We start from the raw sequence: 16,430 nt of genomic DNA on the forward strand, positions 1-16,430 counted from the left end.
TTCAGCACCGGTGTGATATTAACTGGAGGCAGGTATTCTGGACGGTCATGTGATTGGGCCGTACTTCCTTTCACTCAAACTAATGGATCCTGCACACTTGGTCTTCCTACAAAACGGTTTGGATCCATTCTTTGAAGCTGTGCCACTGAATGACCGCCAGGAATGTGGTTTCAGCATGACGCTGCACCACCTCAATTCTCACCTGCGGTTCGCTGGCTTCTCAGCAGACGATATGCAGAAAGGTGGACAGGCCGAGGTGGTCCAACCGCGTGGCTGCCACGATCGTCCGATTTATCTCCTATGGACTATTCCTTGTGGGGTCGTACGAACAAATTTAATTTACGTGACTCCTGTGGGAACAGAGGAAGACCTGCTGCAGTAGAAACTGAAGAGCACCATGTGGGATGGAGAGTGCGACCCAGAACATGCTTAGCAGGTGCAATACGTTGTAAGTAGGCTGCTTAGGTTTTTATGTTGGTAACGCCACGTAGCGGTCTGCATGAAAACCACTGACTGTGCTGTGTGCAGGCTGTGGTTGGTTGGCATTGTTGGAATATTCGCTATTTTAGTGTTGGGCAGTTAGATGTGAACAGCGCGTAGCGTTGGGCAGGTTGGAGGGAGGTGAGCCGCCAGCAGTGGTGGATGTGGAGAGAGAGATGTCAGAGTTTTGAGATAAGCGGAAATTTGTAATGATGGATATCATGAATTTATATATATATATATATATATATATATATATATATATATATGATGACTTTTGAACATTATTAAGGTAAATACATCAAAATCATTCATTTGCTAACTATGCCTGTCAGTATTAGTGCCTTCAGTAGTTGGAATATTTTATTTAGCTGGCAGTATTGGCGCTCGCTGTATTGCAGTAGTTCGAGTAACGAAGATTTTTGTGAGGTAAGTGATTCATGAAAGGTATAGGTTACTGTAGGTCAGGGCCATTCTTTTGTAGGGATTATTGAAATCAGATTGTGTTGCGCTATAAAATATAGTGTATCAGTTTTGTGATGATCAGAAAAGTAAAGAGAGAACTGTCGGAGTACGTTCAGTTTTACTCAGCTGTTTGAAAATCAAATAACGTAGGAGGTTTACCAGCATTGTCATTCCTAATTTTTCCAGGGTGATGTTTCAATAGATAATTTACTAAATCTAACCCACAAGGGATCCAACTGCAGGAGGTGAAAATCGTTAGAACTGCTTACGCAGATTACGAACCATTAATAATTAGTTCCAAAACAGAATTAAGAGGAATGATGCGAGACTATTACAAAATCGCTCAGATTCTGATTGCCATCGACGATTACCCAGACTATACGAAAAAGGTGATGTTCACGGAATACGCTTGTATCCGGGAAGGCAAACTGACACAATGTGAGGATCTGGTCTCTAAGAACCAACATTTTATCACGGGAAATAGGCGCGAGAGCCCAAAAGCAGAGGTGTGGTGTGGTCTGCTTGATGACAGCATGGTGGTACCGTTTTGCTTCGCAGAGGCGTCAATAACCTCGACTGTTTATCTAGACATGTTGGAGCAGTTTGCATTCCCACAGGTCGAAGACCTCATGCTGCTGCAGGGAGGTGTCCCTCATCACTGGTACTCGAGCGTTAGGAAGGCTTCGGACGTCGCATTTGCGGGACGATGGATTCACAGGACAGGACTTATTTCCTGGCACCCAAGGTCGTAAGACGTATTCCCATTAGACTTTTATTCTTTTGGACTTTGTGAAAGATGCTGTTAGTCATAATCCTGTGCGGACCAGCATTATCATGCTGAAAAGTAAGTGTGTTGATTTATCATGAAGGGCAACAAAACGGGGCGTAGAATATTGTCGTCGTACCGCTGTGGTGTATGAGCGCCGCGGACGTCAACGAACGGGGTCCTGCGATGAAAAGGAATGGCTGGCGATGCGATATCCAGTTTGGTATCTCAGCGCCGTCTGGGTCGTCTCCAGACACATCATTCCTGGTCATCCGGGATCACTTTGAAGGGGGACTCATGAGTGAAGACAATTCTACTCCAGTCAATGAAATTCCTGGGCCGGCCGCCGTGACCGAGTGGTTCTAGGCGCTTCAGTCCAGAACCGCGCTACTGCTACGGTTGCAGGTTCGAATCCTGCCTCGGGTATGGATGTGTGTGGTGTCCTTAGGTTAGTTAGGTTTAAGTAGTTCTAAGTCTAGGGGACTGATGACCTCAGATGTCCCATAGTGCTCAGAGCCATTTGAAACATTTGAAATTCCCGGCCCAAGACATGTCTGGAGACGCCCCGGAAAAAGGTGGGTTATCAACCTGCCAACCGGGAGTGATGGTCTGGGCTGCCATTTCATTTCATAGCAGGACCCCTTTGGTTGTCATGCGTGGCAAACTTACAGCACAGCGGTATGTCGACGATATTCTGTCCTTGTCGCCCTTCGTTGCAAGCCACTCTGGGCTTACATTTCAGCAAGATAATGCCAACCCGCATACGGCGAGAGTTCCTATTCCTTGTCTTCGTGCTTCTCAATCCGTTTCTTGGCCAACAAGGTCGTCGAATCTCTCCCCAGCTGAGAACCTTTGAAGCATTAAGGGTAGGGCCTTCCAAACATCTCGCAGTTTTGACGATCTAACGTGTCAATTGGACAGAATGTGGTATCATATCTATCAGGAGAACATCCAGCAATTCTGTCAGTCAATGAAAGCCGAATAACTGCTTGCATAAGGGCCAGATGTGGACCAACACATTATTGCTCAGTTTGCGAAGCCCTACCTCTTGAATTACTCATCCCAGTTTTTTGAAACTGTAAGCATTTGTTTGTCTGTAGACGTACGTCACTTTTATCTATTTACGTCCCTATTCTGATAATTATCGTGGTGCGTCGTTTTTTCGTCTTGGAATGTAGCTCTTCCTGCTCCTTGTCGGTGGTCTTATTGCGAGTCTTGCTTGAGATCATTTCATATATTTAGTAGTTCCTTGTCCCTCAACACCTTGCGGAGATGGCTCATTTCTGGGGCAGGTTATCAGCGACTGATATCGTTCTTGAACGACATAAACAGTTCGCTTCCGTGCCGTGCGATGGTGGCATTCAATTAAGGATTGGTGTTCGTAGACGCTGTAGCCAAGCCATTCATTTAGTTTGCGGCGGACGAGCACGCCGAGGAAGGGTATGTCTCGTCTTGAAGCGGGCGCATCGAACGCGGAGTCAACTTTCGCTCATGTGTGGCGATGCCCTGAGCACAAGTGACGTCACTGCCAGCAGCGTACAAATAGTCCATCAGCAATCAATCGACTTGACAGTGGCCAAGGAGCGCTTTGTCGAAAGCTTGTGGCATTTTAACCATGTGACACGGCTGCAAGCGCAACTACATTTTAGTCAGTGTTACTGCCGCAAGACTGCGTTCTTGAAAAACCACTTGTTGTTCCAAAATTCATCGATGCTGTGCATACCGTGATCGAAGAGGATCGGCCCGTGTCGTCCTGTGAAATATACCGAAGAGTTCCTAGACATTCGATTTTGCATGAACATTTACACTGAAGAACCAAAAAAACTGGTACACCTGACTAATATCGTGTAGGGCTTCCTCGAGAACGCAGAAGTGCCGCATCACGACGTGGCATGGATTCGACTAAAGTCTGAAATAGTGCTGGAGGGAACTGACACCACGAATCCTGCAGGGCTGTCCATAAATCCATAAGAGTACGAGGGGGTGGAGCTCTGAGTCTGAACAGCACGTTGCAAGGCATCCCAGGTATGCTCACTAATGTTCGTGTCTGGAGAGTTTCGTGGCCAGTGGAAGTGTTTAAACTCGGAAGAATGTTCCTGGAGCCACTCTGCTGCAATTCGGACGTGCGAGATGTCGCACTGTGCTGCTGGCATTGCTCAAGTCCGTCGGAATGCAGAATGGACATGAATGGATGCAGGTGATCAGATAGGACGCTTACGTACGTGTCATATCTAGAAGTATCAGGGGTCCCTCATCATTCCAACTGCACACGCCCCATACCATTACAAAGCTTCCACCAACCTGAACAGTCCCCTGCTGACATGCAGAGTCGATGGATTCATGAGGTTGTCGCCATACCCTTACACGTCCATTCGCTCTATACAATTTGAAACGAGACTCGTCCGACCAGACAACATGTTTCCAGTCATCAACAGTCCAATGTCGGTGTTGACGGGTCCAGGCGAGGCGTCACGCTTTGTGTCGCGCAGTCATGAAGGGTACACAAGGGAGCCTTCGAGGCCGAAAGCCCATATCGATGATGTTTCGTTGAATGGTTCGCACGCCCGCACATGTCGATGGCGCTGCATCGAAATCTGCAGCAATTTTTGGAAGGGTTTCACTTCTGTCACGTTGAAAGATTGTTTTCAGTCGTCGTTGCTCCCATTCTTGGAGGGTCTTTTAACGGCTGCAGAGATGTCTGAGATTTGATGTTTTACCGGATTCCTGACATTTACGGTACACTCGTGAAATGGTCGTACGGGAAAATCCCCACTTCATCGCTACCTCAGAGATGCTATGTCCGATCGTTCGTGCGCCCACTATAACACCACGTTCAAACTCACTTAAATCGTGATAACCTGCCATTGTAGCGGCAGTAATCGAGCTACCAACTGCGTTAGACGCTTGTTGTCTTACATACGCTTTGCCGACCGCAGCGCCTATTCTGCCTGTTTACGTATTACTGTATTTGAATACGCATGCCTATACCAGTTTCTTTGGCTCTTCAATGTAGATGCGAATGACAAATGTTCGCGTTGTTGTTGTTGTGTTCTTCAGTCCTGAGACTGGTTTGATGCAGCTCTCCATGCTACTCTATCCTGTGCAAGCTTCTTCATCTCCCAGTACCTACTGCAGCCTACATCCTTCTGAATCTGCTTAGTGTATTCATCTCTTGGTCTCCCTCTACGATTTTTACCCTACACGCTGCCCTCCAATACCAAACTGGTGAGCCCTCGATGTCTCAGAACATGTCCTACCAACCGATCCCTTCTTCTAGTCAAGTTGTGCCGCAAGCTCCTCTTCTCCACAATTCTATGCAATACCTCCTCATTAGTTATGTGATCTACCCATCTAATCTTCAGCATTCTTCTGTAGCACCACATTTCGAAAGCTTCTATTCTCTTCTTGTCTAAACTATTTATCGTGCACGTTTCACTTCCATACATGGCTACACTCCATACATATACTTTCAGAAATGACTTCCTGACATTTAAATCTATACTCGATGTTAACGAATTTCTCTTCTTCAGAAACGCTTTCCTTGCCATTGCCAGTCTACATTTTATATCCTCTCTACTTCGACCATCACCAGTTATTTTGCTCCCCAAGTAACAAAATTCATCGACTACTTTAAGTGTCTCATTTCCACATCTAATTCCCTCAGCTTCACATGATTTAATTTGACTATATTCCATTATCCTCATTTTGCTTTTGTTGATGTTCATCTTATACCCTCCTTTCAAGACACTGTCCATTCCGTTCAACTGCTCTTCCAAGTCCTTTGCTGTCTCTGACATCGGCGAACCTCAAAGTTTTTATTTCTTCTCCATGAATTTTAATACCTACTCCGAACTTTTCTTTCGTTTCCTTTATTGCTTGCTCAATATACAGATTGAATAACATCGGGGAGAGGCTACAACCCTGTCTCACTCCCTTCCCAACCACTGCTTCCCTTTCATGTCCCTCGACTCTTATAACTGCCATCTGCTTTCTGTACAAATTGTAAATAGCATTTCGCTCCCTGTATTTTACCCCTGCCACCTTCAGAATTTGAAAGAGAGTATTCCAGTCATCATTGTCAAAAGCTTTCTCTAAGTCTATAAATGCTAGAAACGTAGGTTTACCTTCCTTAATCTTTCTTCTAAGATAAGTCGTAAGGTCAGTATTGCCTCACGTGTTCCAACATTTCTACGGAATCCAAACTGATCTTCCCCGAGGTCGGCTTCTGTCAGTTTTTCCATTCGTCTGTAAAGAATTCGCGTTAGATTCTGCATATTTTGATCTAAGCTAGAAAAAAGGTTCTTGTAAGGGAATGATCAAAGAATTCGACCAAAAGTAATGCGAAACTGATGTGAAACATAGTAAGAGGAGACGAGACTTGGACACATTCGAACGATCCGTCGATTAAGCGTCAATAATCTGGCGTTCTGAGATCGATCGAATGCAAAGAACGCACTTCGAGAAACTGTTGGCTTTCTTTTGTGGTTACGCTGGGCTTGTAGCTTCAGTGGGCCGAAGAGCACAAACAAAAGAGGACATTACACGTAAGCACTCCTCTGAGATGACGGAGATAGCACAGTAGAGAAAATCGTGTCGATCTACACCAAACTGCTGAGAAGACTGCTGGTAAAGAAAAAACCAGACAATTGTGTGCAGCACATGCATTCCGAGACTTCCGCACAAACCCCAGTATGCACACGTAATCTCGTGTGGCTCAATAACCTGGTGCAAGTATTCCTACTGGAGACGGTTTCTGTGACTTACCTGTCACTGACCTAACCGCATTTATCCAGCCGAGGAAGGAACCTACAGTTTAAGGTGGAATTCGATCCACCTGCTCTTTCTGGTGACTCCTCACATCGTTCAGAGGTGAATGCTAGGCTAAAAAGAAGGTTGAAAAATACAAAGTCCGACCAAGATTCATGCAAAGACCTCCAGTTTTCCTGGCATGTGCTTTACCGCTTAACCATCAGGCCCGATGTGTATGTAGATAGTCCATCCATATTTTTAGAAGAAGGCATAAAAAGACCTATTCAGAGAATTCCTGAACTTTGTTCACAAAATGTGTTACGCTTACCTTTTACTTATTGTGCATGCTCTTCTTCGAAATACTCTCCTCCACAATTGATACACCTCTCCTAATGTCATTTGCATTTCCGGAAACAGTCTTGGTACGCCTCTAGCTGGATCGCGGGAAGCGCCGTCTGCGTTGCAAATCTTGGTTCTTTCAACGGGGTTTTCAAGTCTGGAAATTAAAAAAAAGTCCTCAGGGGCCAGATCTGCAGAGTATAGAGGATGAGGCATCACAGTGATTTCGTTTTTTGTGCAACAGTCACGCACGAATAAGAATGAATTTGCGTTTCGTTATCGTTAAGCAAGAGTCATGAATTGTGACGCAACATTTCAGGCCGTTTCCTTCTCACATTTTCAGGCAGTGGTCGCAACAAGCCCCGATGGTACCATTGATTAACAGTTTGTCCCTGTGCACGAATTCACGACGAACTAATCCTTCGAAGTCAAAGAAAACTATCAGCATCGCTTTGACATTTGACCTGACCTGATGAGATTTTTTTTCGTTTTGGAAACTAGTCATGATTTTAATAAAAAAAATTTCTACAGCCATAACTGTGTATTTTTGCCTTCTTATAAAAATATGGATATTTGGTTGCGGTGGCCCGCAGTTCGAAATACGCTCATCTATAGGTTCTGATGAATGAGTTTGCGAGTATCCAAATATATGACGTATCGCCATATCTTTTGATTGCATTAACTTAGAAGCTTAAATTATTTACGCCACCAAGGGACCACAGACCTTAGTACTCGCCAAAAATTTCAACTTGATATCTCTAACCGCTCCTGAGAAAAAGGAGTCTTAACAGACGAACGGACATACAAGCAGACAGACGGACAATAAATGGCAAAAAATTTTATGTAATATAATTACCAATTAACAGTTTTCGGATTTTTCGTTAAGCTGTACTGCTAAACTTTGTTTCTTGTCGAATTTTATGATTAGTGGTCAACGGGAAGTTCAAAATGGTTCAAATGGCTCTAAGCACTATGGGACTTAACATCTGAGGTCATCAGTCCCCTAAACTTAGAACTACTTAAACCAAACTAACCTAAGGACATCACACACACTCATACCTGACGCAGGATTCGAACCTGCGACAGTAGCAGCAGCATGGTTCCGGACTGAAACGCCTAGAACCGCTCGGTCACCGCGGCCGGCCTTCGAAGTCAAAGAAAACTGTGTCCTATAGGTTTTGATGAATGAGTTTGCGAGTGCCGAAATATGTGACATGAATGTTTGTATCTTGTGACTCTGTTGACTAAGAAGCTTAAATTTTGTACACCGACAGGAAACCTGACAGAAGTTTCAGATTGATATCTACGCCCGTTCCTAAGAAAAAATGGGTCTTAACGGTCGAAGAGACAAACAGATGGATACATAGAGAGACGGACAACAAAGCGATCCTGGAAGGGTTCCGTTTTTATCGACGTCAGGGTACTGATGAGGGGGCAGTGTAAGCCGGGGCGACATCTGCTGCCGACAAGCGTCGTGTGGCGACAAGTTTACGGGTAACGCGGCTGCCGAACACACCCTCCACCACACGCCGCGTGGCCACCCCTCGATCAAACAGTCCGCCCCGACCAAAGCACCGTGGGCTCAGACCAGCCTGGGCTACAAAACGCCTGCTGCCATTATTTTTAACTGGAAAAGCTCTCCTCGTAGTATCCAGCGGGGGCGCAAGAAGGCAGGGGGGAGAAACGTGTCAGCAGGACTGCGGGTTTATTTATCGCAGAACTTCGGTTATGTCCCATTTTTATCGGTGTAAACACGATTCTGTGCACCGCCTGCTGACAAGGCGTTAACTGCAGTTGTGGCGCTGTAAAACCGACGGAGGAAAAGAAATAAAAGAGGACGTTGTACCTTACACAGAGTGGGACGAGATTCTGGGGATTGGATTCAGTATCTTGGCGCTTAAATTTCGGCTGGCTCTTTAGGAGGAAAATTTTTTTTCATCTTCCTGCTGGCAGTTTATAATAATCTTCAGTTCTGAGAGGGGAGTGAAACCTTATTTAATCTGTACACTGAGCAATTAACAAACCCGAATTAAGCAGAAATTTGAAAAGGCAATTTAGGTTCACGGAGAAGAAATAAAATCTTTTGAGGTTCTTGAGGTTCAGAGTACTTCCGTCAGAGTTGGCAAAGGAACTGAAAGAACAATTGAACGAAATGGATAGAGTGTTGCAAAGACGTTATAATGTGAACATCAACAAACGTCAAACCAGAGGCGATGGAATGTTGTCTAATTTTATGAGGCGTTGCTGAGGGAAATAGATTAGGAAATGAGAAACTAAAAGTGATATATCAGCAATGCTATTTGGGCAGTAAAACAACTGATGATGGCCAAAGTGGAGAGGATATAAAAATCAGATTGGCAATAGTAAGAAGCCTAATTCTCAAAAACCGGAATTTGCTAACACCGATACCAATTCATTTTTTTAAATTGCTACACACCAACTAAAGACCACGTCAAAGTAAGCATCTATTATTTCTTTTCCTTCCTATTCCTCCAATACTCTTTCATTTTCTCAGAATGGGCTCTTTTTTCTCATCTGACGATTTGACACCAGTTGGTTTTCTGTTTGCTTCAGCTTTCTGAAAATCTGAATTTCTTGACTTCTAGTCTGAAGTTGTCTCTATTAAGTATGGTGACCTGTTCGTTCTGCTTTTCACCTAAGTGGTTTTTTTGTTTTGCCTCCACACCCATTTTCTTTGTCTGTGTACATAATTGTTAGAAAGACATTTCTGAAGCTATGTCTGGAATATAGCCGTTCATGGAAGTGAAACGTATGCAATAAGCAGTTCAGACAAGAAGAGGATAGAAGCTTTTGAAATGTGGTGCTATTGAAGAATGCTGAAGGTTAGATGGGTAGATCGAATAACAAATGAAGAGGTACTGAATCGAATTGGGCGGAAAGGATATTTATGGTATTACTTGATTAAACGAAGGAATCGATTGATAGGACTGGTCCTGAGGTGTCAAGGATTAGTCAGTTTGGTACTGTAAGAAAGTGAGGCGCGCAAAGAGGGAGAACAAGAGATGAATACAGTAAGTAGGCTCAAATGATTATAGTTTGCAGTAGTTGTGCAGATGTGGGAGGTTTGCACAGGACAGACTAACATGTAGAGCTCCAACAAACCTATCATCGGACAGAAGACCACGACAATGTCAAATTCATACTGATACTCAATGCATTATTCTGGGGCAAAACATGACTAAAACACTACATTCAAAAGCTGGTGTCATTCATCAAAATTTTAGGACACGTTCAAAGTTAATATTATTTATGTTAGAAAATAACAGAAAAATGTGTGAAACGACAGTTTCAGAGGCTGTACTGGTCTCATACAGACATGATTTTATGTATGAAGTGGTGAGTGAAAATTTGTACTAAGGTCGGCAGTCGAACCCGGGTCTCCTGCTTACTAGGCGTTAATCACTAAACCACCTTGGTACAGCGGTTCACACATCTGCGCGGATTACAACGGCACACTTCTCTCCTCGATCCAAATTCTCACTACCGCCCCAATCTACCTAGTAAGTCGCTGAAACTTCGTCAGTTCATTTGTGAAAGTGCTTGCTCCTCGGTTTCAGACTAGATCCCGCTTACGTTAGATGCTGGCTCATCACAATCTCACAAAGATTCCTTAGTCCTTAATTGACAGATTATACGTATTCGTGCATTTTTTAAAAGTGATGACAGTATTCGGAATTAATCGCAATTAGCTATATTTTTACGTGAATGCCGTTATCAGAAATTATCTGCCTAACAATACTTTCACAAGCCAAATGCAGTTCCTTTAACTGTGGTAAGTAACTTGAATGGTTTTAAAATTTAGCTCACAACGGGACCTATAGCCAGTATTGCAGGCTAGTACCAGTGTATTATAGAGAATCTGTTCAGAATTAACCTAAGATGGATGTTCAAAGTGAAACCCTTATCTCATCGACATCATGTCAGTATTGGTAGCATGAACTACATTCGCAAACCTTTTGTTTATTAAATTTCTGTCCAGCGAAAGTAGACTCTTTCGTTCAAGATTTATCTCTGCCTCACAGAGATTAAGATCCTAACCAGGTCAGCTTTGCTTGTTAAAAACACTACCACTCCAAGCGCTGAGGAAGCAGGCAGCCACATGCGTCAGAAGGATAATGTTTGTTTTAATTTTTTCCTACTTGATTAACAGAACAGGGGTTATATTTTTTGGTTTAATGCGTTAGTAGATTACCAACAGACATTAATTATAGTGGAATACATGTAGAAACAGCCGAATCTCACTCATTCGATGACATAAGTTACAATGCATTCACCAATAAATACTTTCGAATATGTCTATATCTGCATCTTATTCCGCTGACACTAAGAGAATAAAATACATTTAATGCATGACAACCAAATATTTCTGGTGTTTCCTGCTGTTATTATCATAGGCATATTTGTCGACATTAAAATTTTTTTTATGGAGTCCGGTGATACGCCATTTCTTACACTTCACTTGACTTTCTAATACACGAATATTTTTGTAAATGTAATTACTTTCGCTTCCAAAGTGAATGTTTGGAAGATTCGTGCCGTTTGTGGCTCAGATTTAGCAACAATTGTGGAATTGGTCTCTCCTATGTTGGGAAACAGTTGTATTGCTTTTGACGATTTATTATCGCGTCTGTGTAGTTTTCGTTAACCTACAGTTGTGGTGACTTATTTGGAACATTAAATAATGTAGGTATTACACTCCATACAAGTTCGCTACGTTCCACATACAATGATTTGGCTGAAAGTCTAGCGAACAAAATTCTGCTTTGTTGGATAGATACATGACGCTTTTCTGTAAAAGGCCATGCCGTATGGTGTTTACCAGCAATTTTTTTGTTATTAAAGGAAAACGACATTATTCAGTAAACATCCGTTACGGGAGAATCGTCAATAAACTGCCCTGTAATGCATCATTTCGTATTTCTCACGGTCCTTACGAAACTGGGCAATCACAAACGTTGGATGTCATTTTATGCTTATTGTCGATTTTTATGGCATTACATGCACTTCCTATTTAAGAATTATGTTACAAATCAATGCAAACATTAGAATTCGCACTCATCTGATATCGTATTCGGAAGTGTCGCTTGCTGGCCGCTTGGAGCGCTGTTATCGCTGGGGGTAAGAGTAACGAGATGAAGTGTCGCGACTGGTACATTACATTATGACCTATAGTAGATTGTATATCTTTGTTTTCAATTGAAAGATCTTGTAAACTATTACTTTTAATTAATTTTACTGTTGGTTTAATATAACGTCGTTGCAGGGCAATTTATCTTCAGTTAAAGGCCGTTAACTCACTTTTATTTCAAATATCGTAGATTCATTATACTTCTTGTAATTTCAGTATCCAGTAGAGCCAGTTCTTCGTAAGTGTACGAGTGCCAGCAAAATTCTAAGTCCGCACTGACGGACACTAATCATCAACAAAAAGGACAAAAAAAAAAAAAAACCACGAAGGTTCACCCTCTATTTGGTGCATACAGTTAAACAACTGAACAAAATCAAAACTTCTTCAAGTGTCGGGGATACGCTACCCACTGCAGATGCCTAATTGAAATGGTCACTGGGCACTGTTTATCAGAAATAATAACTTTGCTGTAGAAAAGTTTTCAATAACGGGTTTTTAAAGAAACGGGTGCTCTCTCTAACTGTATCACGAACTCACGGGCCAATTTTCACCGTAGGAAAAAAAATAACTTTCCGCTATCAAATGCTAGGGCCTGTCACCTTACATACAATGTACTTGAGTCATTACCTCGATCAAGGCACAAAAAGCCACTTATGCACAACCACTAAACAGCTACAACTCAATTCCAAGAGTACGCCACATAATAACAAAATAGCCATAACTCAATTATCTTTCAGTGTGCTACCAGTACCACCAACAATACGCCACAGAAAAATGCGCATTCCAGTCCGTTATCATCAAATCAACAATACACAATCACAATCATTAACGCTTATTCCATACAGCTCAGAAACATACTTCTATACCAATAAATAATTACGCAAACCTGTCAAACATTAACTCGCTACTAAAAATCTTCTGCTCCATATGAAATGCTAAGTGAATACTAACTTTGTCAACCACAAAACTTGAAACCAGATCCCAAATCTATTTTTGAAGGATGAACGAAGCGATATACATATATGTATCTTCGGTTGCCTCATACAAATACGACTTACCGCATTCTGTAGCTCACTCGTGGCAACTATCTTACTCAAGTCTATCCGTTCAGGATTTGAGCCGACTTCTCGTTCGATTGAAACGGTACTACCCAGAGAACACCAAAAAGTCAGAAGTACAAGGTCCATGTTACGATAAGGAAACAGAAAACGACAGCAGCGCTTCGAGTGGCCTGACAGTGAACTTCGAATTCGGGGAATTATGGTGCGATAACCTGTATTCTTGATTTGCGAAATACGAGCAGTAGATGACAATATTTTTCATTTATACTTTGTGGGTGGATCTGGCAGTCTGATGGTAAAGTGTATTTACTTTAAGGACTTAATATTGCAATTTCGACGCCAATGCGGCTGTTACGAAGTGGAAATTACGTGCCTGATTGTGACCTTTTTGTGTGTACTGCACTCTTTAAATTGCATTTCAGTTCTGGTTAACTTTTCCTCTCTTCCGTAGCATTGTGTGAGATAAGTGATTCCATCTTTATTTTTGTTTCATACGAAATATAAACTTGTTTCGTCGCATGGTATTCTGCGGACTCAAGTCTGTTTGTTACTGCATAAGAGTCCGTGTGTGAATGCATTGTAAGTTGTTCTTGTGGTCTTCACTCCAAAGACTGGTTTGATGTAGCTTTCCACGCTACTGTATCCTGTACAAGACTCTTTATATCCGAGTAACTACTGCAACGTACATCCTTCTGAATCTGCTTACTGTATTTATCTCTTGGTCTCCCTCTACGAATTTTATCCTTCAAGTTTGCCTCCAGTACTAAATTGATGACCTGTTGACGACCCAGAATGAGTCCTATCAACCGGTCTCTTCTTCTAATCAAGCCGTGCCACAAATTCCTCTTCTCCCCCATTCAGTACCTCCTTATTAGTTAAATGATCTACCCGTCTAATCTTCAGCATTCTTCAGTAGCACCACATTTCAAAAGCTTCTATTCTCTTCTTGTCTAACCTGTTTACCGTCCATGTTTCAGTTGCGTACACGGCTACAGGTCATATAAATACTTTCAGAAAGGACTTTCTGACATAAATCTATACTCGATGTTAACAAATTTCTCTTCTTGAGAAACGCTTCTCTTGCCATTGCCAGTCTACCAGTCCACATTTTATATCCTCTCTACTTCGACCATCATCAGTTATTTTGCTTCCCAAATAGCAAAACTCATTTACATCTTAAGCCTCTCATTGCATAATCCAATTCCCTCAGCATCACCTGATGTAATTCGACTGCATTCCATTATTCTCGTTTATCGTCCTTTAAGGATACTTTCCATTCCGTTCAACTGCTCTACCAAGACCTTCGCTGTCTCTGAGAGAATTACAATGTCATCGGCCAACCTCAAAGCTTTTATTTTTTCTCCCTGAACTTTAATTCCCACTCCAAATTTTTCTGTTGGTTCCTTTATTGCTTGTTCAATATACAGATTGAATAACATTGGGATAGGCTACAACACTGTCTTACTCCTTTCTCAACTACAGCCAACCTTACGTGCCCCTCGATTGTTATAACTGCCATCTGGTTTCTGTACGAATTGTAAATAGAATATCGCTTCCTGTATTTTACCCCTGCTACAATTAGAATTTGAGAGAGTGTTCCACTCAACTTTCAAAATGGTTCAAATGGCTCTAAGCACTATGGCACTTAACATCTGAGGTCATCAGTCCCCTAGAACTTAGAACTACTTAAACCTGACTAACCTGAGGACATCACACACATCCATGCCGGAAGCAGGATTCGAACCTGCGACCGTAGCAGCAGCGCGGTTCCGGACTAAAGTGCCTAGAACCGCTCCGCCTACAGCGGCCGGCCCAGTCAACATTGTCTAAAGCTTTCTCTAATACTGCAAATGCTATAAACGTAGATTTGCCTTCCCTTGACCTATTTTCTATAAGCAGTAATAGAGTCAGTATTGCCTCACGTGTTCTTACATTTCTCCGGAATCTAAACTGATATTCCCCACGGTCGGCTTCTACCAGTTTCCCATTATTTTGTAAAGGATTTCGTGTTAGTATTTTGCAGCCGTGTCTTATTAAACTGATAATTCCGTAATTTTCACGCCTGTCAGCACCTGTTTTCGTTGGATTTGGGATTATTATATTTTTTCTTGATGTCTGAGGGCTTTTCGCATGTCTCATACACCTCACTCACTAGGTGCAAGAGCTGGCTGGCTGGCCGGCTCTTCCAAGGCTATCAGTAACTCTAACGGAATATTGTCTACTCAAGGTGCCTTGTTTCTATTTAAGTCTTTCAGTACTTTTTCAAATTCTTTACGCAGCATCATATCTTCCTTCTCAGCCTCCTCTACGTCCTCTTCCATTTCCATAATATTGGCCCCACGTACACCTCCATTGTATAGACCCTCTATATACTCCTTCCACCTTTCTGCTTTTTCTTCTTTACTTACGAGTGGTTTTCCACCTGAGCTCATATGGTTCTATACCAATCCATAAATCTCTTTAATGTTGCTGTAGGTAGTATCCATCTTACCCCTAGTGATATGTGCTTGTTCATCCTTACATTTGTCCTCTAGCCATTCCTGCGTAGCCATTTTGCACTTCCCATCGATCTCATTTTTTAGACGTTTGTATTCCCCCCCTCGTCTTTTTACCTACTTGACACTCTGCTGCCTTTACTATTTTATCTCTCAAAGCTACCCATTCTTCTTCTACTGTATTCCTTTCCCCTGTACTTGTCAATCGTTCCCTAACACTCCCTCTGATACCCTCCACTATCTCATTGCCCGTGTTCAACATTATTTTTGTTCCCATCCATTTCTCGGATTCTCGCATTTGATGAAAGTGTACTGTTTGTAGTACGTGTTAATGACGTGTGAAAACATTTGAGTAATTACTGACACATTTCAGCATTTACGAGGAAGAATGCTCTAGTCACCAAGACTACAAAGCATACTCATCAAGGGACCGATGGCCTCGCTGTTTGGTCCCATCCACCGAATCAGCCAGCCAACCATACTCCTCTACATCCACATCCATATTCTGCAAGCCACTGTGAAATGCATGGCACTCAGTCGCAAGAAGCAACACCATCAAAGCAGGAATACATATTCATTCCGTGACAAGATGTCGGTAAGCAGAGTACCAATACTGTCAGAACCTCCTAACGTGGAGAATTCATTAAATGTGAGAAAGTACGAAAAACGCATGCAAACAAAAATAACGTAGAGTAAAAGTAATATACATACAATGCATTTAAATCTAGCAGTTCGCATATAGATTCGCAAACAATAACAAATGCACATAAATCCACAAAACACCACGCAAGAAAAGTAGCTTCTCTTTATATGAAAAAATAAAAATAAAAATGGAACCATTTACTGCAGCCAGTGTTACGAATGCGAGATGCAAGCAGAACGCAACCAAAATACTAGCATCATATTGACATTGCAATTCAAACAGT

This window comes from Schistocerca serialis, chromosome 12 (assembly GCF_023864345.2).
Source record: "Schistocerca serialis cubense isolate TAMUIC-IGC-003099 chromosome 12, iqSchSeri2.2, whole genome shotgun sequence".
Taxonomy (NCBI): domain Eukaryota; kingdom Metazoa; phylum Arthropoda; class Insecta; order Orthoptera; family Acrididae; genus Schistocerca; species Schistocerca serialis.